Source organism: Passer domesticus, unplaced genomic scaffold (genome assembly GCF_036417665.1).
Source record: "Passer domesticus isolate bPasDom1 unplaced genomic scaffold, bPasDom1.hap1 HAP1_SCAFFOLD_37, whole genome shotgun sequence".
NCBI lineage: Eukaryota > Metazoa > Chordata > Aves > Passeriformes > Passeridae > Passer > Passer domesticus.
Window position 1 is genome coordinate 2,756,795 of NW_026990149.1, and position 20,663 is coordinate 2,777,457.

Consider the following 20,663-nt stretch of genomic DNA (forward strand, 5'->3'; position numbering starts at 1 on the left):
GAACTGCTGTGGTGGTCAACCAGCATCACTCATCTGTCAGAAGAGGGCTGGCTGGACGGATATCTCGTCTCCCAGGAAAAATCGGCCAGAGGCCCGGCGCCAGTGGGTGAGCTGTGCCACAGCGGGGGTTTTTATCTTTTTTCTTTTTTCTATCCCTGGCGGGTGGAATTTTTTCAAGGGCCCGTGGCCAGGCCCGTGAGGATCTTTATCTCTGGCACGTTTCCCTCTCCCACCTCATCAGAAGGTCCTCCTCTTGTCCTTCTAAGAAGGACAGGAGCAAGAAGATTTTCACAGGTCAGCAGCACACTGGAATTCCCCTGTTCCCTTGTCCCTCAGACTTTCCAAAAAAACCCCTTCCCCTCCCCACCTCCCTGGGAGCTGGCTGGCCGCACTGCTCCGAGCGCCCGGCCGCTCGCTGTCCAGGCCTCACTGGGGAACTGCAGCGAGTCAGGCCCCCCACCCCGCTCTTTGTCTGAGATGGAGGATGGCCATTCCACCTTAGACATGCTTTCCCCGCTGCCTTCTTTTCCGGTCCTGAATCTCTCCGCCAGCCCATCCTCCCCTGAGGGGGCCACATTCCACGGGGAAGGTGTCAGCCCGTTCCTGCTGAGGGGGAGGCGTGGGTCTGAAGCAATGTCTACTCCTTCTCCCAGTTCCGCCTCTGGGGACGAGGACCCCAACCCGGCCCCTCCCCAGAAACCGCTCTCCTTGAGAGCCCCCCTCCCCTCGGGAGGGGAGCCCTGCGGGGAAGAGGGAGAATTGGAAACCCGATCTGGTAATCGCAGTCTTGCTTTCCCCCACAGGGCAGCGGGCCGGATCCATCCCCTCACATAACCCTAATCACTTGAGCAGCCAGCAATTGTTTTACAACATCTTCTGTGAAATTCAGATTGAATTAGCATTTAATTTTTATAAAAGACCTTTTAAATAATTTAGGATTTTAAAAAACCCTTGTAAGAAATTTTCAAATTATAGACTTGTGAATTTTAGTGATTGCAAGAAACAATAAGTAAGCAGAGAACCAAAAGAACAATTTAGAAGGTTTTGTTATTTTTATGCAACTTTATATATTTTTAATAATTAAAGTATTTTAATTTTTAACTCTAAGAAGTGCTGCTCAAGTTTCCCTGTCCAGTTTCCTAGTCAAACCTTACCCAATGTTCCTTTTAATTTTATATTACTATAAATTGGCAAAAGCACAAATTTTAATTCAGTTTATATTTTGACAAAATTGACAAGTTTAAAAATTCAATTATAGAATTATCCTTTAAACCCTGGGTATTGCCTTTTTGCAAAGGGCCCTGCAAAGGCCATACTCACAGTGATGATATTAAAGGGTGAACTTAAAGTTTTTGCTTTAAATTAATTAGAGGTTTTATAACAATTGAGTTTTAATAATAATTAGTTTGTTAATTTGAAAAGTTATTAATGTGATTTGAAAATGCAAAATACCTTTTTAAAGGTTTTTAAGCAGTTTTTTTTTTACAGAAGTAAAAGATTATTCATTTGATTAAATTTATAAAAGTTCAAATACTATACAGGTTTTCAGTTTTGAAGAATTAAATGGTTTTATTTTGAACATATGTTTTTGTATGGTTTCTAAAAAAATGAGTTGTTTGTCATATTTGAAATCATTTTGGAAAACTAACCCAGTTGTTCAGTTGCATGTTATAGAAAAAAGAATGTTATAACTACACCGAAGTCTACTATGCTACATTTGATCATGACCATTTTCTGAACTGAATTTCCTTGAAGAGAGAAAACCTTCAAACTTGAGTTTCCCAACAGAAGAACAAGATAACTGAAGTTTTGAAACAGAAGATCAGCCAAATTTCTGTGAAGAACATCTCATTGCTTTGCTTTGTATTATGAAATAAACTGTAGTTGTATTAATAAAAGAAATGTTAAATTGTTAAAAAAATAGTAACCAGGAGCCAATTGGTTTTTAATCAATTTAATACCATACCTTCAAGTTTTAAATCATAAGTTTTGAGTCAAAATGAAAAGAAAATTTATATTTATTTAACATGAAATAAATTTGTTTGTTTTACACATTTAACTCCTGGAAACTATGAAACATCTTTCTATGGAACATCCTTTTATGAAATGGTAAGCTTTCTATGAAATGTTAAATTCTTTTTAAGTTTGCCACTTTTGAGTTTTTGTTTGACAATTTAAAACAATTTTTTAATTACCTTTTGAGCCCAATTTTTACCAGCTAATTATTCAAAAATTAAGATATTATTTTGCAGTGAATTGAAGAAATGAATAAAATTATAGTTAAAGTACATAATCAGTGAAAAACAAGACAAGTACAAGCTAAATTAGACATATCCAAAATTATTTGAGTTTTTGAAAAATTTTTAAATTATAATTCATTTTATTTTACGTTTGTAAAATTTTATGATTTATTACACTAATACCTTTTGTTCTTTTAGATAAACTTTAATGCCCTTTTTGTATTTAAGAACGGGCAGATGTTGTATTGTGCTTTTTGGTTTATTAGTAGGTTTATGGTTTGATTTGTGATTTGGTGGTTTTCCTTGGTGCTGTTTTCCTTTTGTCTCTGCCTTTTCCCAGTTATTTCGTCAACTAGTTTCCAGTTTCTATTTCTCCAAATTTTAGCCGCTTATTGAAACCGCTTTTCCTCCTTTGGAATGTTATTGGTTCACTGCTGTTATCCCTGCCTAGGATTTTTACTCCCAACTCTCCTGATTTGTTGAAAGTTGTGCCTACCCCTGACCTCCCCCCACATTTAAGTCTTTGTTTGCCCCTTGATCGGGGTCCCAGGAGAGGAAAAGGGGAAGTTTACCATCAAATAAAGTTTCCCTGGGACCCGTGTGCGCTGCATGTGTTTTATATTGCACCAAAACAATTGACAAGTGGGATTCAACGGAGCTCCAGGGGGAACCTGCCGCCCCATGGGTTTGTTTGTTTCTTTATTTGTTTGGGTTTTTGTCTGATTTGGTTTGAGTTTTTTGTTTGCTTTTTCATAAATGACTGGTGAAGTTGGCAAAGCCAAACTCAAGACAATGTAAACCAGGATCAGCTTTCCAGAAATTCCTTTTGGCTGGGTTTAGCTGCATCCCCCAGGCTCAGGATCACTAGTATATTTTCAGATTTTGCTCTGCGTATCAGCCTGCCCACACTCCACTTAGTGTTTCACAAATGGAGAAGACAATGGACATTGTGCCAAGCTTCCTTTCAAACAGAAAAACCTGGGTCAGCATGACAGAAAAGAAGAAAAATAATAATCACTAGTTAGAACAGAACCAGTGTCCCACCATCTTCCCATCCACTGTTATTAATTTTGTACATTTAGAGGCAAACCGGGGTCTAAAGCTTGCATCTCTCAGTTCCTGATGCTATTTGCTACCCTGCAGCCTTGACTGGCCCTGATGTGACTGACTATTGGGCAAGTGGGGCAGGGGATGCTCAGCCTGGAGAGAGGAGACACTGGGAGGCCTCACTGTGGCTCTGCAGGACTGGAAGGGTCCCGCAGGAAAGAAGGGGACAGAGTGTTCAGCAGGGCCTGTGCTGACAGGACAAGGGGGGATGGCTTTCAACTGCAGCAGGTTGATTGAAGCTGCATCTAAGGAAGCTGCTCTTTTCCACTGGGGGTGGTGGGGCACTGGCCCAGGCTGTGCACAGAGGCTGTGCATGCCCCATCCTTGGCAACAGGGCTCTGAGCAGCACGCTCTGGGGGAAGACTGCTCAGCTGGGAACAAGATGTTGTTCTTCAGGCTCCCTTGCAAGCCCAACCGTTCAGGGACTCCATCATTCCATGGTCTCCACTGTCCACTTCAGATGGAGCCTGGGAACTGTGATGTCACAGCCCACGCTCCAGCTGGAACGTCCAGCGCCCAGCAAAGGGCACAACACAACCCTTGGCCGCTGTGCTGACACGCTCTGCACCTTGCTCCTGCCCTCGCCTTTCACTCTTCTTATCCCCCCGATACCCCGATCATTCCTGACAGCTCCTGAGTGCCTGGATTTCATCATCCAGCCCTGCAGGATGCTCCCATTTGTTCTGAGGAAGGTCTGGTGCCATTCCATGGAGGTGGACACCCCCCAGCTGCCCGGGTGGGCTGGAGCTCTGTGGGCATGGAGTGGGACAGGGAGCCCACTCTGAGGTTTTGCTGCCTCTGCAGGCTGTCCCAGACAGAGAGGAGGACATGGAGGTAGATACGAAGATTGATATGGAGGAGGACATGGAAATAGACGGAGAAGACTCTGGAGAGGAAGAGATGGATGTGGATGAGGAAGAAGAGATGGATGTGGATGTGGAAGAGTCCATTGAGGACATGGATATTGATTAAAAAGGTGAGGAAGAGGCCATGATCTTGGCATGAAGAGCAATGCCAGCAGCAGGACAGGCAGAGTGGGTCTCCTGCTGCCAGGCTGGGGCGGGGCTGGGTGCTCCCTGCTCAGGGACATTGTAGCCAGGGCACTGGATTCTGGTGGCCATCCACAGCCTGTCCTGTGCCTGCTTTGCTCCACACAAGCTCCATGCCAGACCCAGCCAGGCTCAGTTCTGGTAGCAGAGTCCTGCTGCTGGGCCAGCATGTGCCAGCCTGGGGGCACATGGAAGAGCCCCTCTGTGCCTGACTGGAGTGACCGTGGCATTTGCTTTTCTTCCAGGACCGATGGACATCATGGACAGAGATGCCACCCTTTTGTACATACCTTTTACATGTTGTTGTTGTCTTATAGGTTTTAGGGCTTTTTGTCTTCTGTAAATATGTTTCATCTATTTTTGTTAGATAGGTTCTTATGTATATATGTTCTATTGATTGTTGTTGTTGCAAATATTCTTACAATGTAAATGTGTTCTGTATTTTTGCTGCTGTTTTTCTGTAATAAACAAATTTTATTTTTCACACCCCAGTTCTCCTTGCATTTGCTTCAGGCACAGGCAGCATTTTGCAAAATTGTAGTTTCCACTTGCTCCAGGTTCCCAGGGCTGGAGGTCCCTGGCACAGCCACGCCAGGAGTGGGGGTCCCTGTGCACAGAGGGGTCCCACTGACAGAGGTGAGCCTCTCCTTGCAGTTGCTCTGGACACACTTGGGAGCTGTAGGGGCAAAGCCCAGCGTGCCCTGGCCCATGGATCCCATGTTGGAGCAGGGCTGAGCCTGTGTGCTCCTGCAGAGCCTCAGCCATGGCTCTTCCCTGGGCAGCCCCAGGGCTAAGGAGGGTGCACTGGGCTGTGGGCAAGCCCTGCTCCTGGGCACCCTGAGGGGCTGGAGCCAGCCTGGAGGGAGCCTCAGCCCTACATGGACCAAGATTTCCTTTGGAAAACCCCCTCTGTCCACAGACTCTGCTGAGCACAAGAATTGATCCTCCTAGTTAAAGGTGTGACGTTCATTGGCACAAATGTGTCCCTTGCACTTTCTAGCACAGCAAATGTCAGTGCTTGTAATCCCTGTTCTGCACACTCTGCTCAGGCAGCAAAACATCTGAAGCTGAGGTAACATCTTGAATTAGCACCAACCTGCAGAGAGCTACAGGGGGAGAACCTACCCCCAAGCACCCAGAGAAATACTTGACACTGATAGTCTGGGGCAGAGCTGACACTAAAGTATTTTAATGCCAAGAGAGAGGAATTTTTATTGCTGAATTCATTCTCCAAGAACAAGAATGGGAGCTTTTGCTCTCCTCACCTGCCACAGATGTGTATTGCCGAGGTTTGCTTCTGGCTTATGACTGATTTTGATGAATCTGTTCAAAACTCTGATGCTGTTCCTGGCTAAGGTGCAGAGATGATATTTCAGAGCCAGTTGAGCTCAGCACATCTTGTGCAATGCAGAATTTCCAGAGCCAGACATTCAGGCCATGCAAACTGATACGTTTTCATCTCTGTGCAAAGATCAGTATTAGGACATCAATGATGTACCACACACTTCTCAGAGCTGTCCCTTTCATCCAGCTCTCCCCAGTCACTTCACAGACTTCAGTCCAAGCAGTTTCTGATAGAGCTCAGTAGCACGTGGGATTTAATCCTGGTTTTTCTTCATCTTCTCCAGAGCTACCTCCAGACACGGTGTGTGGGCACTGTCTGACAGCAGCATTAATGTGTCACCTCCCTGACACTGAGGTTCATGTCACTACTTTTCATCAAAAGCAGCAAATCAATGATTCCCACTGGGTCCCACACAGCTCTGTGGGGAGTTTGTGTGGCTGCAGTTCCAGCACCAGCCCTGGTGCTCAGAATTTCAGGAGGAGATACAGAAGGAATCAGCCATTCATAGAGAACAACATGAGTTTGCAGGGCCCAGATCCCCACAACTCTGCAGACTCTGGTAAGCCAGACTCTGCATTTACATTTTGGCCTCTGTGCCTTACTTTTCCTCTCACTAAAGTCCTGCCAGTTTCCCTCACACTCAGATTCCCAAGATAATTCAAAGCAGCTTTAGGAGCAGGGATAGATGATGGGAACTGTCCCAAGGCTTGACAAAATTTCTCCTCTCAGGCCTGACAATTCCAGCCAAGGAGAGAGGAAAAGCCTGCATGAAAGAGGTGTGAAATCAAAGCAGTAATCAAATTGAGGTATAATGAGAGCAGCTGAAGAGGTTTTCAATGTTCAGAACAAGATTAGCAGCTCCAGGCACAGGAGGGATGTGACATTTTCCCCACTGTAACAACTCTGTGATGCAAATTGCATCTCAAATCCTCCTCCCCAGCTCTGGGACCTGTTCAGCCACAAACGTGGTGCTGAAGTTTTAAAGCAAAGTGGAAGCTGGTCAGAGAGCTGGTTTGCAAATAAAAATCACAGAGGGCAGTTTGGAAGCACCAGCTGGAGCACAGAGTGGCAGAGCCTGGCCCCGAGGTGCAGCACAGCCAAACATGCCTGAAACTCTAAGAAATTAAAGAACTTGCCACTTGTTTTCCCTCAGGAGCTACAGAAGGTGCTTTATGGAATCCCTGCCTCCTTCACACTGTATCAGCATGCAGGAGAGTGCAGGGATGAAGATTACAGCACCTTCTGCTGCTGCTTCCATCTCCTGACTCAAATCTCACCAAAATCTGTCACTATTGGGCCTTCCCAAAGTCTCAGATTCACTTGGTCCTTGCAGGATTTCGGTTCTGAGGAGCATGAAGGGAGATAAAGGCACTTGCAGACACCAGAGATGCAATTGGTGCCTGAGGTGCATTTCACTGCCCAGGTTAGTGCCTCTAGAACCATCAAAACAGCCCCTTTGACAGCACGAAGCCAAGAGCAGAACACCAGGGCCTGCACATGGCTGGAAATGCCATTGTTTAATATTCCTCTCCCAGTCTCTTGTTTCATGGTGCCATTGCAGGGGTTAATCCCATCACTCAGCAGCAATTCTTGGCAATCAGCTTCAGATGGATTTTTAGTGCTGAGCAAATAAGAGGCAATTTTACTTTGTCTCCAATGAATGAAATTTCACCTAAATCAGACAAACTCTGTGTTCTGAGGCTGGTCAGGCACTAACCACTGCCAGGTCCCCAAGACTGGATGTCAAACTGCTCTGATATTGAAAAGTTAAATTTATTTATCTTTGTGTACAAGGTTATTCTTTTTCAAAGCAATTGGGTCCATAGAATTGTATTTCCAAGCACTAAACTCAGACCAGCCACAAAGAGCACAAGAGACAAGAAAAGGAATAAAGATTTCTAAGGAGATGGAAATTGAATGCTGAGGTTTTCCCAATATAGAGTTCCATACATTATCACCTGCCAACTCCTTGCCTTCACTTGTGTGGCCACCACTGAATACACTCACAGATAAGAAAATGTTTGTCCTCCTGAAAACTGGGACCAGAAGTAGAAAAAGGCTCAGATATCTGAATTAAAAGGCAACATAATGAAAAGAGCTTCCTCATAATAGGAAGATATGATGGACAGCAGGAATGACTGAAGCCAGCAGAGATAAGTCCATGAACTAGTCATGCTACAAAGATTTCTGACAAAACCTCCAATAACCCAAAAGCAATGTTTTGTCGGGCACAGCTGATAGGAAGCCTGTGCATTTAATTCAGTCATTGACAGCAAATGGAGATCAGCTTGAAGCTCCTTTGGTCCACTTCTACTTAATTTTTTTCACCCAGAAAATGAAATTACATCTACTCTTTGGGAAGAAATTACTGCTTTGAGTGGTTCAAGGCAAAGAGTTTCTTTCCATACCCACTTGTAATCAGTCACCAAGAGAAATATTTTCTAAAAAGGTCTCTTCAAAATTTTGGAGTGACTTTCAACATAAATAACTTGGTTATTTTGCTCAAAATGATAAGGGAATTGAATTGGGCTCCCTCAGCTTTCAAAGAAGTGTTTCTTCCTAGTTCTTCACAAAGAGGAACAAAACACTTTGTTGCAGCAAACTGAAGGGAGGAAGAGGTTCCTTTCCCCCTGAGCTGCACAATAGGAGACAATTTTGTTGCCAAGAGGCAACAAATACCAGCCAATTTCCAGGTTTTTTTGTGTAAGGGAAAAGCTCTGAGCATCACAGCTGTGGGAGACACAGAGAGGGAGGAGCAGGGATCTGCTGGGGGTTTTTGGGCTGGGGGACAGATGAAAGACATGTCCAAGCAAAACCTGTGAGAGCTCAAGACTCCATCCCTCAGAGGAGAAACTCACTTTGACCCTAATGCCATTCAAATCCAACAAACATTGAGGCATTTCCCGAAACTCTGCTGGGCCATCAGGTACCCCCCAAATCACTCTGTGGGACCAGGGCAGCAGGTCCCTGGCATGGGACAGAGATGCTCCCCTGGGAAGCTGCCTGCATTGCCCGTGGGACTCAAGATCTACTTCTGAAGACCCCAACATCCAAAAAACTCCACACTAAAAGCCTTTAATTTGGGGTTTCACTTCTCCACTTGTCTGTTGTCACTAGGCAGCTGCTCCAGTTCAACACCCTTCTGATGGGTACAAATGTTCTCCTAATTTCCAGCCTAAACAGGAAGTTACTTCCATTCATTCTTCTGTAAGTACTGGGAGCTTGTACCTGATTTGCTCTTCCTCTCCTAGTGTGCATTTGTGCAGATAAAATGCCTAAGCCAGGAGCATTTCCTTGTTTAAATAGTGTCATTTATTCCATTCCCATATAGTTGCATGGATTTAGCACTGGCTCCACACTCAGAATGTTGACAGCACAAAGTCCAGTTCTCACACCAACTCCTCCAAGTTTTGGACCAATTCTGCAAAGAAGGAAATACAGCAAAGAAATTCCAAACAGGAGCCCTAATAAAGATAATAAAATGCCACATGCCTATGTTTGCTGCAGGGAAGAACAGCGCTATTTATTAAATCATTACAAACAATTAAAGCAGCAGAGGGGAGGAAGACAGTGCTATTGTTGGCAGCTCCCCAGTCCTCTGCCCCTGCCATGAATTTCATAAAGCACAAATCTCCCAGCAGAAATCCCTCAGCAATTGATTTCCTCCTCGTGGAACACAGCAGGCACACACCCTGGCTTTCCTGGCCAGAAAAGGAGAATTTGCCTCGTTGTTTTTCCCAGGCATGCAGCTGTGATGTCAAATCCCCCTCCCTGCCCTGCCAGGAGATTCCTCAAGTGACAAGTTTCTGTAGGGTGACAACCCTCTGGAGAGGCACAGAGAGCTTTGTGTCAGTGTAAGGCACCCCCACAAGGGCAGATCCCTCATTCAGGCTCCATCTTTGTTCACAAGCAGTTCCCAGCAGAAAATTCGCAGTGATTGCATTTCCCCAGAACAGGTAATTTCAAGCACATTTTTCTCTTGAGCTGTTCTGCCTTTCACAAAAGCAGCGTGCCAGGGATTGCTTTGGAGCATCAGGAAACACAGCAACACCCAACAGCCAAGACCATCCAAAGCCACTTATCAGCACATCTCCTGGACTCACTTGAATGCCCGGGAGAGTCTGAAAAGCCAACTGTTTTCCAAGAAACTTGTTGTTTGTTGTGTAATTGAAAGGTAAATGACAGGAATAACCAGCCCCACACAGGTGCCTCAGGCAGGGGAAGGAGCAGGAGGGATCCATCCCTAACTGGCAGAGGTGCAGCTCAAGTGATGCTCACTCACTATTTGGGTTGCTTTTTGTTGCTTTTACATTAACAACGCATCTCCACACCACAACTGTTCTCCCTCCCTGCAGCCACATGGAAAAAATTCAGTGGTCTCTCACCTCTTTCTGTCCTCTCTCTGCCTCAAATAAATTTTTCCCTCATACAACCAGCAAAACAGGGTTTGTTTTCATGCTGGAAATAAGTCCACAAACTCTTGACTGATTTCAATAAGGAGAACATCACTACAAACCACCCATTACTCAGATGCCCCAAGGCAGCAAGGGAGGGAAATTTGACAACAGAGGTGGCAACACCAGCCGTGGGTAACAGCATCACATTCTGCCTCTCTCACGGATGCTTTTCTTTCCAGTCCAGAAAATTCCCTGTCCTTTTTAGGGCTGTAGAAGGCTGCTGTCTGCCCCACAAAATGAGGAGCAAACCAAGCAGCAATGCTGCAGAACATCTCTGTTCCTATGATATTATTCTGCTGAACCCATAAATTTGCAGAAGAATGGGCACTGCCAACTCCTGATTGCAGAGGAGGGAGTTCGTCACATTCTCCTTGTAAATTAGGATTTATCAGAGATGGAGAATTGATTGCCAAGTAACCTGCAGAGACACAAAACTACTCTGCAGTTTTCTAGGACTCATTGAGCAGTACAAAAAGGTTATTGATGCACTTGGGGAGTGTTTCTGTACAGGATGTGCACCTCCTGACATCCCAGGCAGGGAAAAATTTACTTAACATTTGCAAGGAGAAAGCAATTCTTATTAAAAAAAAAAAAAAAAAAAGGAAAAAAATAAATAGAAAATCAACTTCATGGCAAAGAGCCTCAGTAAGAGTTTGCAGAATGTGGTGAAAACAGGTCATTTACAAGGAAATAATTTTCATCTGCCTTCAAATGGAGTTGTGAAGCAGGTGGAGATGGAGATGTCTCAGGCACTGAGTGTGCTCCTTATGGACAAAATGACACTGATATTATCAAGTATCAGAAGTGAAAAACTTCAGTGATAACTCAGCCCTCCAACACAAAACACCTTCTCCCACGCAGTCAGCACTTGTCTGAAATCATTCCCCTTGGCAGGAGGCCCTGCATGGCCTGGCTGCAGCCATCGCGCTGCTCCTACTCCCTCCCAGCATGATCCCAGTATGGTCCCAGTACAGCCCAGTCACTCCTACTCCTGGCATCCCCTCTCTGCATTCCGCCCTGTCCCGGCTCCATCTCCGCTCCTCCCGCGGGCTGTGAGGGCTTCGGAAATGGGGGAGGAGGAGGAGGGAGGGAGGAAGAGGTTGAGCGGGAGAGGAGAGAGGGAACCACGCCGCTCCGGTGCTTCCTGAACCCGCAGCGCCCTCCTGCCAGGGAGCTGTGCAGAGCCACAAGGTCCCCCCGAGCCTCCTCCTCTCCAGGCTGAGCCCCTTTCCCAGCTCGCTCAGCCCCTCCGGCTGTTCCAGCCGGGACAGAACACCAGTGCTACACAGAGAGCAAGGGACAGACCTGACAGAGGTGCCTCTAGCACCACATTTTAGGCTTTCGCTAATACTTACAGAAAGACTCTTCAGAAAGTTATGGCAGTAGTTCAATTGAGAATCTCCTTTGAAAATCACTGCGGCCCTGCCCTGGCCCGGCCCCGGGCCGGAACCCGGCCCAGCCCCGGCCCGAACCCGCCCGGCCCCGCCCAAACCCGCCCGGCCCCGCCGGAACCCGGCCCGGCCCCGACGTTCGGGCGCCGCGGTTGCCTGGTAACCGCGCGGGCGGCAGCGTCTGTGACAGCGGCGCGGCCTCAGTTGCCCGAGAACACGGCCCTGGCTGGGTGTGCGCAGCCTGGGCTCGTACAGGCAGCTACACTGGGCGATTCGCCGAGTGAATTGTTCGCGGAGCATTGGTCTCTGCGAGTGAGTCCTTTGAATTTGCGGAGCATTGTGCCCCGCTGAGAATTCCTGAACGTGCAGAGCATTGGCCTCTGCAAACAACATCCTGAACGTGCAGAGCATTGGCCTCTGCTAGGAGTCCTCAGTTCGCGGAGCATTGGTCTCTGCAGAGGATTCCTCAACGTGCAGAGCATTGGCCTCTGGAAAAGATCGTGAATTTCCTTTGAAGGTAAAGATTGACTAAAGTTGAACTGTTTGGTTTTGTCTCATGTGCACTCTGAGAGAGAAGGCCAAAGGGAAATACAGGATGGGATAATGCCAGTCTTCTGGTGCAGCAGTTCAGTGGCATGCACAGCTGAGTGGATGAACAATAGTTCGTCTACTGATTGTGCTTTTTTTTTGCACTGAAGAAATGCAACATTTTCTAAATGTACTCATCTATACTTTTTTTTCCCTATAGTGATTGCTTAAACTGCTTCAAGGTGAATGAGTTCTGTTCAAGTTTCCGTGGGTTGTTATCATCTGGTTATTAAAATTATTAGGGAGAGGCCTCTGAATTGAGGTGCAAATGAGGCAATTTGCCAAAGTCAGTAGTCTGGATTTTATGGAACAGTAAATGTGAGGAAGGGAGAGAAGGGAATAGAAAAAGGCGGGGGGTGGGGTGAAGGGGGTGGAGATGGGGTTGGGAAGAGGGGGAAGAAAGAGAATGACAGAGACAGATGAAGTAAAAAATATCACCATTCCATGGATCCCATTGGCATACCATAAAATCCTCTTCTGGTCTTCTCTGTGGTGAGGTATTGCAAAATGTAAGATTCCAATGGATTAATGCAGATTTGGGCAAGGTGGGACCTCCCAGGTACCTCCCTGGGGTGGGGCAAGTTTGACTGTCTATTGCTACTTTCAAGTAATATAAAATCTTCAGCACCAGTATATCCTTTGAGTCTGCCATGAATTGGGTTGTGGATTTTCAGATCTGTTGTGTTACTTTGCATGCCCTGCAAAATCATCTGGTGCAAGGGCTCAGGAATGGCTCTGGGGGCACTTTGGGGGTCTTTGATGGACTATGACACCCCCTGCAGCGTCTGTGATGGGAATGTCCCCTGGATGTGGCCTTCTGGGGGTGGGGGGTTTTAGAGTTGAGCCAGTTTGTGTGAGGGAGGATGGGTGTCCACTGGCCCTTACCAGAGGTTGCACCACAGTCCCAAAATTCCCTCCTGAGCCTCTGTTGATGGGAGGTTTGTGTGCAAACCTGGCCTCAGCAGAGGAGTCTGTGACTATGACTTGCCCAGCCTGAAGGCAGATAGAACTGATTTTCAGGACAGCTGCTGGCTTTGGCTTTGTTGTGGATCTATTTTTCTCCCTTGGCCTTGTTCACTTCTGCCCAGACCTGAGCTAATGGGACAATAGTGTCACCTTTATCTTGTCTCAAGTTCCCTTGTGGGGCTGAACTCGCAGTCCCAAGTTCCAGTCAGGAGGCATTTTCAGGGAAGGGTGGGCTTGGGTGCTCTCAGCTTCTTTATAGAGTTTTGTCACAGTGGGCAAAACGTCCTTTATAGCAATATTTAAGCCATGAGCCATAACATTGCAGTCTCTCCCAAGTCCAGTGAGGAGCAGCTGAGAGAGCAGGGGGTGTTTAGCCTAAAGAAGAGGAGGCCCACTCAAGCTGATTTTAAGTAATATTTAAGCTACAGCTTTGTCTGCTCTAAGCATTATTAATGTTCAGCTTTTTAGCTCCAGGTTTCAGCAAGATCCATTTTTGAATTGCACAAGGGAGCCATCTAGTCCAAATAAAGTCCAGCTAGAGGCCTAACAATACTAGCTACTTATGCCAAACAAGCACTTAGCTACTTTCAAATGATATAAAATGTTTAGCAGCATATATGCCTTGAGTCTGCCATGAATTGGGTTCTGGATTTTCAGAGTTCCATTGTTGCTCCTTCCAGTTTTGCTGAGGCCTTGTCGTTCCTCTGTGACATCCTCCCTTCAGAATGGCTTCTGGATTCCCAAAAAAGACACCAACACCTCGTCTTTTGCTGAGGGAAAGACTGCAGCCTAACACTGTGAGTAGCCACTGGGGCTGTGCTCAGGCTGGCAAGTGCCCTGGTGTCCCTGGTGTCCCTGCCCCTGTTGTCCAGCAGCGCTGGGAAGCTGCAGAGCCCCTGCCCAGCTCTTTGTGCCGTGCTGCTGTTGGTGGGGGCTGTCCTGGTGCAGGAGGGAACACTGTGTGATGTTTCAGGGACAGCCCAGCGCCTTGCCTGGCTGTGCCACGGGAGCCAAGTGAAAGCAATGTGCAGCTGAAGCCCTCAGCATGTGCTTCTGTGCCTGCCCTTTGCCACAGGAATTCCTTCTGTCAGGCTGGGCACTGCCCTGTGCTGCTGTGACCAACCTGCCCTTGGGCACCTGGGCATGTGGGGGGGAGAGCTCAAACTGTGCCCAAAGCCTTGAGAGCCACGGCTGGTCCCAGCCAGAAGAGCTCCCAAAGCAGCTGTTCTCTCTGAGCTCCTGGGTGGGCACAGCTCCAGCCCTGCAGGCAGCACTGCAGTCAGGGCCACCAAGGTCCCTTGCTGTCTGGAGCTCACTTGGCTGAAGATGCCCCAGTGCTGAGGCTCTGCCAAGGAGATCCCTGTGTTTTCTTCTCTGGAGGGCTCTGTCAGCCCAGACAGAGAAAACAAATGCTCATTAACAGAGAGAGCTAAAACTTGGACACATTCCTGTGCACCTCCCTCTTGGTACAGCTTTTCTTTCTTGCTTCTCTTGGACTCAGCCAGCAGTGCTGTCTCCTGCTGTGAGTTGTGAGTGTTGTGCAGGGATGGAGTTGGGGCAGTTCTGAGAGCTCCTTCCCACTCTCTGTAAAGGTCACTGCCTCAATCCTATGAAACATAAGAGGAAACAAATGGCCAAAGAGCAGAAATCCCCAAACATGTCACATCAGATCACAGAGAGACTAATGGGCCACAGCCATGTGGTTGGAGTATGTGTATTGCACCCTGTATTATTAATTTATTCTTGCTATGCATTTCAGCAAGTAACTTCCAGGGCTTCCAGAACTATCCTAGTGGCTGTGATCACAAATTATTTGCCAGTGCCACTTGCTCAAGAAATGCCTTTCTGAACAAGCACATCTCTGAGCTTCTTGCTGATATGTTTTTTTTGGTTTTTTTTTTGGATTTGTTTTGCCTTCCAGCTGCTTCCCTCTAAGTTCCAGCAGGAGAAGTTTGTCAGCACGCAGAAGGAGGCCAGCACTGGGGGGAGTATTCTGCCCAGAATTGGCCCATGGATAGACCTGGGCAAGACTAGTCCAAAGGTAGCCTTTTCCTGCTCTTTTCCTTTCTGTTTGATGGCAAGTTTGAAGAGGGTATGTGCTTGTGACAGACTTGCCTCCAGCAAAACACCTCAGTGTCCAGGTGCTGTTGTCATTGCAAGCTGCTGGCAGTGGTGGACTGGGAGTCCTGATGTGCACTGAGGCAACACAAATAACCTCTGCTGCAGCTGCTGGGCTGTGCTGGAGTGTGGTTGCCATTGCTAAAACAATGGGGGAAGGCTGGGGACACAAAGGCACAGCATTGCCATGTGCCATTCCCCTGCTGAAGGAGCCACCTCTTGCTTTGGTGTGGTCACCATCAAATGCTCGGGGTCACAGGATTCCCTCCACAGTGGCAGCGTTGGCCTTGGAAGGCTGAGGACCTGCAGGAATTCCTTCAGATTTAGCAAAACCAATTGCATTCCTGCTTTGGGTTGGAACAATATGTTTGACCCTGACGGGGTGTTAGATTTTGCAGGCTGCCAGATGTGCAGGGGACTGGCCCTGGGCAGAGGGGAATGGATGTGCTTTCTGTGGATCAGTGCCTGCTTAGAGGTGTGTTTCAAGTTGCTTTTGTGACAGGACTGGCTCAGTAGAAAGCACAGTCCAAAGGGGCAGGTGAGCCAGGTGGGCTGTTGAGCAGGAAATTGGCCGCAAGAGACATGGAACAAAGTGGTTCAGGATTGCCCTGGAGAGGGGCCTTGTGGAGAAAGAAAGGTGGAGAAATCAAAAGAGCAGCTTGGCTTGAGTCTGCTGGAAGCTGATCAAGCAGTTCTTGATCAGCTCCGAGCACAGGTGGGTGAGGCACTGTTTGCTCAGTGTGTCCTGGGCAGATGTGCTCCCCCAGAGTCTGCACTTCACTGGGGATCAGTGTAAGATTGTCCTTCATGAGCCTTCCTCCCAGCAGCTGAAGCTGTCCCTGCTCTCTCTCGCCTCTCCAGCTGCCGTCAGCTGCCCCGAAACAGAGCTTGTTTCAGGTTTCCCCACCAGAGATGGTGTTTGAGAACTTCGTGGCTCGGGAGGTCTCTGAAATGGTGCTGTCTGTGACAAATAAGGACAAGGTGAGTGCTGGCACCTGGAGCTTTAACCCTGTGCTGGAAGAGGAGAGTGCTGTCATTGCCCAAGTGTCCAGCAACGCAAGTTATCTGCTGCAACACATGCAGAAGAAAATGTCTCAGCAGCTGGCTCTGCAAGATGGTGGAAATCTTCCTGTGCTGGGAATTGTGCCCTGATTTTGGACACGCACTGATGGTGCAGATGACTTGATGTGGTCGGTCAGGTGCTCTGTCTCCATCCTGCTGGTGCTGACCTGCTTGGCCCTTCCTTGCCACCAGGCCCAGCCCCAATGGCCCTGGCCAAAATGCTGGAGCCAGAGAGAAGGGATTCCAGTTGAGCCTTGAGAATGATGTGCCTGTACCTGCACAGCTGAAAGGGCTTTGGAAAAGGGGTCAAGGAGGGATGTCAGCAGGGCAGGGACAGGTCTCCTGTCGTCCTGTTTGCACAAGAGGCAAAATCATCATTTGATGTCTTTGCTGCAGATTCCTCGGCTGGTGAAGGTGTGCATGGAGAGCTGCCCTTATTTCCAGCTGGCAAGCCCCAGGGGTGTGTACCACATGGTGCCAGCAGGCGCCTCTGCCGCTGTGCGCATCCGCTTCAGCCCCGAGGAGAACAAGGTGAGCCTGGAGGAGCCCAAGCACAGAATTCTCTGCAAAGCCATTGTTTTCCCTGCACTCTGGGTGCAGCCCATTCCATGCTGGGAGCTTGGCTCCAGGCCGTGGGCAGGCAGCCTGCAGCCAGTCCCAGCTTGGCACGGGCTGCCAGGCACTGCAGCCAGGCCTGACAGGCTCTGCTTCCCCTCCCTGCACATCCCTGAGCATTGCCAAGGGAAGATGCCCAGGGAACAGGATGAAAATGACAGAGGGCTGTTGATAGATGTTGGGCCATCTCTAGGTACAGTGGAAGGTTTCATGATGATGGAAAACACTGGAGGAACAAAGAGGTCTGAGAGCTTCCTCCTTCCTGCCTGGCAAGAGCTTCCCTGCCTCCCCCTGGGCTGGAGCAAGGACGGTGCTTTTTCCCAGCCTCTGTTCTGCAGCCTTGCAGCTGTGCTGTGCCAGAGCACAAGTGAGCATGGTGCAGCTGCAGGGCCAGGGCAGAGGATGTGCTGTGCCCGTGAGCCCGGCCTGGCACAGGCACCCTGGGCTCTGGGTGCCCTTGGCCAGCAGGAGGTTGCTGAGCTGCAGGGACTTGGACAGCTGCCTGCAGGAGCTGGTGTAGGGCAGGTGCAAGCTGCAGGCAGAGCTGTGAGCCCAGAGCCCGTGGCAGTGACACTGCTGTGCCTCTGTCTTCATGCCTGTGCCTGTGCTTGCTCTGTCAGCTGGCACCCATTGCGTGCCAAAGGTGCTTTTGCCTGGAGGTTTGAACAGCAGTGCTGAGGCCCTGGCAAGTCTGATCTCCGTGCTGGCATCTGCAGGCTTGTTCATCCAGAAGGGTTTAGGCCGTGGCATGGAAGGGAGGAAGCCTTGCAGGGAAGCCAAGAGAGGCTCTTTCCAACAGCATCCTGCTGCCTCTTAGCACTGTTCTTCTGCTGACTTGCTTGGAGAGGCAAAGTTGGAGGGGAGTTCTGAGGCACCTGATGTTTCTGCACCAGGCCAGAGGTACAGGAGCTCTTTGGGTCCAGCTGTTTTCTCATCTTCCTTTTGCTGCTTCGAGTCAGTTGAACACTTTGTCCTATTCTCAGACAGTGGGAATATAGAAACCTAAAGAGGAATGTCCTGTGTTCCCTAGCTCCATGTTCCTTAGAAGGAACGTAGGAATTCTTTAACATCATTAAAATGTAGAGTAAAACTTATGGTGGCCTAGGGCAGTTCTTTGTATGACCCAAGTGACACAAGATCTTAATGCCACAGAGATAGGTTTTGCAAAGTGCCCCGGTGACTTTAAAATGTGGCATATTAGTAGAGCTTAGTGTTTATTTTGGGGTGGAATAGCTAAATTGATGCCCTTGAAGGGAGTCCATTTTTTTTCATCCTGCCGTGGGGATGGCACTAAATGCCCTGTGCTGAGGCAGTTTCTTTGCCTGCAGGATTATTCCCACCAGCTCATCTGCATGACTACCAGTGAAAGGATCGTGGTGCCAATTCGGGCCATTGCTGCCCGAGCTGTCCTGGATTTCCCTGAGCAGCTGGACTTCTCCAGGTGTCCAGTCAAGAGCAGCACCCAGAAGACTCTGCTGCTCCGCAACACTGGGAACCTGGAAGCTCGTTTCCAGCTGAGCACCCAGAGGTGAGGCAGCCCATCTGTTCTTGTGCAAAGGATATCACCTCTGGGTGATAGCAGAGTTGGGAAATGGCAGCAAAAGGAAGCAGAGCATCAGAGCTGCTGCCCTGCAGCCCTGGCTGGAAGGGAGCAGGATGGATGGCAGCTGCTCTTGCCTTCAGTGTTCTTAGCAGGATGCAGCCTTTGAGCTTTCTCTGTCCCAGCTTTCCTGGAGGCTGCTGGAACATGTTGGCAGCTGGCTTGCACAAGCAGCTCCTGAAATGCTTTCTCAGCACTGTCAGCCAAACAGAGCCATTCTCTGGGAGGCCACAGGCACGTGGCTTTGCAGGGGTCCCTGCATCAGATGCCCAACATGAGCTGTGCTGCAGGCAGCCAGTGCAGTTCCTGTTCCTGAAGCTGATCTGCTTTCCCTTGTCAGCTGAGGGCATAAGTCACCTCTTGTGTTCCATGATGAACCTTTGAAAGCCAGTTTAAAATTTCATACCAGATGATTTAAATCTCTTGAGTAAGGTTGTGCCCCCTTTCAGTGAGATTTCTTTTTGAATACTCTGAAGTTCCTGTGTTTCTGCTGGTTTTTTGTCTTGGTTTGCGTTAAATGTTTGCCAAAAGATCATACAAATGGACCTAGTTAAAAAGCAGAAGGAAACAACCTATTCAAACCCTCTCCATACTTTAACTTTTCTGCTTGTTGGGTGCAGTAGTGATTAATGGAAAGCACAGATCTGAGAGGATGAGAAGTGTTTTAAGGAACAGCTCACAATTCACAGAGAAAAGGCCAAAATGTAGCCTGCCAGCCCCATCTCTTGGCAGTGGTTTTCACTTGGTTATTAGAGTGTCAGGGATGTCTCCTTCACAGCTCTTCTATCTTAGATCAGCTTTCATTGAAATGCTGATCAAATGTGCCCTTTCTAGGCTAAATCAGGATGTTTTCAAGGTAAAGTAAACCAAAGAACCACACTGCAAATTCAACTATTGCTTGGTCTTCAGGGGAAAGTTCCTTCTCCCTGTGTGATTCCTAGGCTGTAATCTCCCAGGACAGGGAGTGCCCTAACATTTGCATCTCCTGAGATGAGGTTTATAGGCAGCAGGAAAAGAGAAATTCCTGAGGCAGTCAGTGTCCAGTTGTGCCTGCAGATAGCTCTGAAGCCTCTCTGTGCTCTTCAGAAAGCATTCTCTGATGGGATTGCTGGCAGTGGGAGCCCTGAGTGTCACTGCAGAGAGCTGGATGCAGAGTGTGGGGAGCTGAGGCCATTTTGCCCACAGGATGTTGTGAGGGCTGGATCTGCTCAGCAGTGGCTCCGTGGCTGTTTCTGATGCTGTCTGTCCTGGCTGTCTTCTGCTGGCTGTGCTTGGTTTGCTCCCTGCTTGCCCAAGGGAGCTGCAGTGAGCTGCAGTGCAGAAGGAATCTGCTGGCCAGCTGTGGCCAGCCCTGATGGCTCTCTTTGTGTTGCAGTCCTTTCTCCGTGGCTCCGGCCGCAGGAGCTCTGGGCGCTGGTGACACCGTGCAGGTGACAGTGGGATTCCACGCGCTGACGGCCGGTGACCATTGTGGGTGCCTGGCAGTGTGCTGCAGCACAGGTGAGTGCTGGGCCTGTCCGGCCACAGGACAGCTCTGCACCACGGCTCCCTGCTGTCCCATCCCCTCCATTCCCTCCAGAGGTGCCTCCCCTGCTCAGCTTCACCCCAAAGCAAACGGAGAACTCCTTGCTGTTTGGGGGCTTGAGAAAGTGCATCCCCTCTAACAGGCTAAGATTTTGGACTCCTGTTTTGCTGGGAGTTGCTGAGTGGAGGAAGGAGGATCCCTGATTCTCCACTGCCATGTGGCTGTGCCTGGGTGAAGGTTTCTTTTATTCCTGGGTAGTGCTGTAGGTGAGCTCTCCATCAGATTCTCTGCAATGCAATGGATTTCTAGCACACCTCTGTCCCATATGCTGCTTCTGCACTGGCTTGTCACAGACCCTTTTCTATGTGGCCCTTACACATATATGTAGTTTCTGTTTAACAACATTTTCAAGGCCTCAAGTTCCTTTTTTGTGACAAATCAAAACAAATTTTTCCTGTCCCCATTTCCCAGGCTGTTCATGCTGTTGCAAAGCTCTCACATCTATCTCCCATTTGATTTCTAGGCTGAGGAACCCCATTGAGTCTTCCTGCAGAAACTGCTCTGTACTTAGTAATCTTTCCTTTGTTCCCTTTTTATTAA

General features: G+C 48.4%; 3 long non-coding RNA genes and 1 pseudogene across 4 annotated transcripts; 3 read left to right on the top strand and 1 right to left on the bottom strand.

Annotated features, from left to right (window-relative positions):
- The window catches only part of LOC135292575 (zinc finger protein 208-like), an 837,577-nt pseudogene that overhangs the window by 626,063 nt on the left and 190,851 nt on the right, over positions 1-20,663 (top strand).
- On the bottom strand, positions 2,889-11,670 carry LOC135292603 (uncharacterized). Of its 2 annotated transcripts, none has more exons than XR_010354833.1 (3): positions 11,554-11,670; positions 8,970-9,162; positions 2,889-3,218 (listed from the first exon to the last, which is right to left on the bottom strand). It is a non-coding gene; the product is annotated as an uncharacterized LOC135292603 (long non-coding RNA). The 2 variants fall into 2 exon arrangements; XR_010354832.1 differs by lacking the exon at positions 2,889-3,218 and adding an exon at positions 5,483-5,857.
- LOC135292590 (uncharacterized) lies at positions 3,879-4,882 on the top strand. Its single transcript, XR_010354814.1, has 3 exons — positions 3,879-4,039; positions 4,152-4,323; positions 4,642-4,882. It is a non-coding gene; the product is annotated as an uncharacterized LOC135292590 (long non-coding RNA).
- LOC135292616 (uncharacterized) lies at positions 13,748-16,236 on the top strand. The gene is made up of 3 exons (XR_010354847.1): positions 13,748-13,940; positions 15,065-15,184; positions 16,123-16,236. It is a non-coding gene; the product is annotated as an uncharacterized LOC135292616 (long non-coding RNA).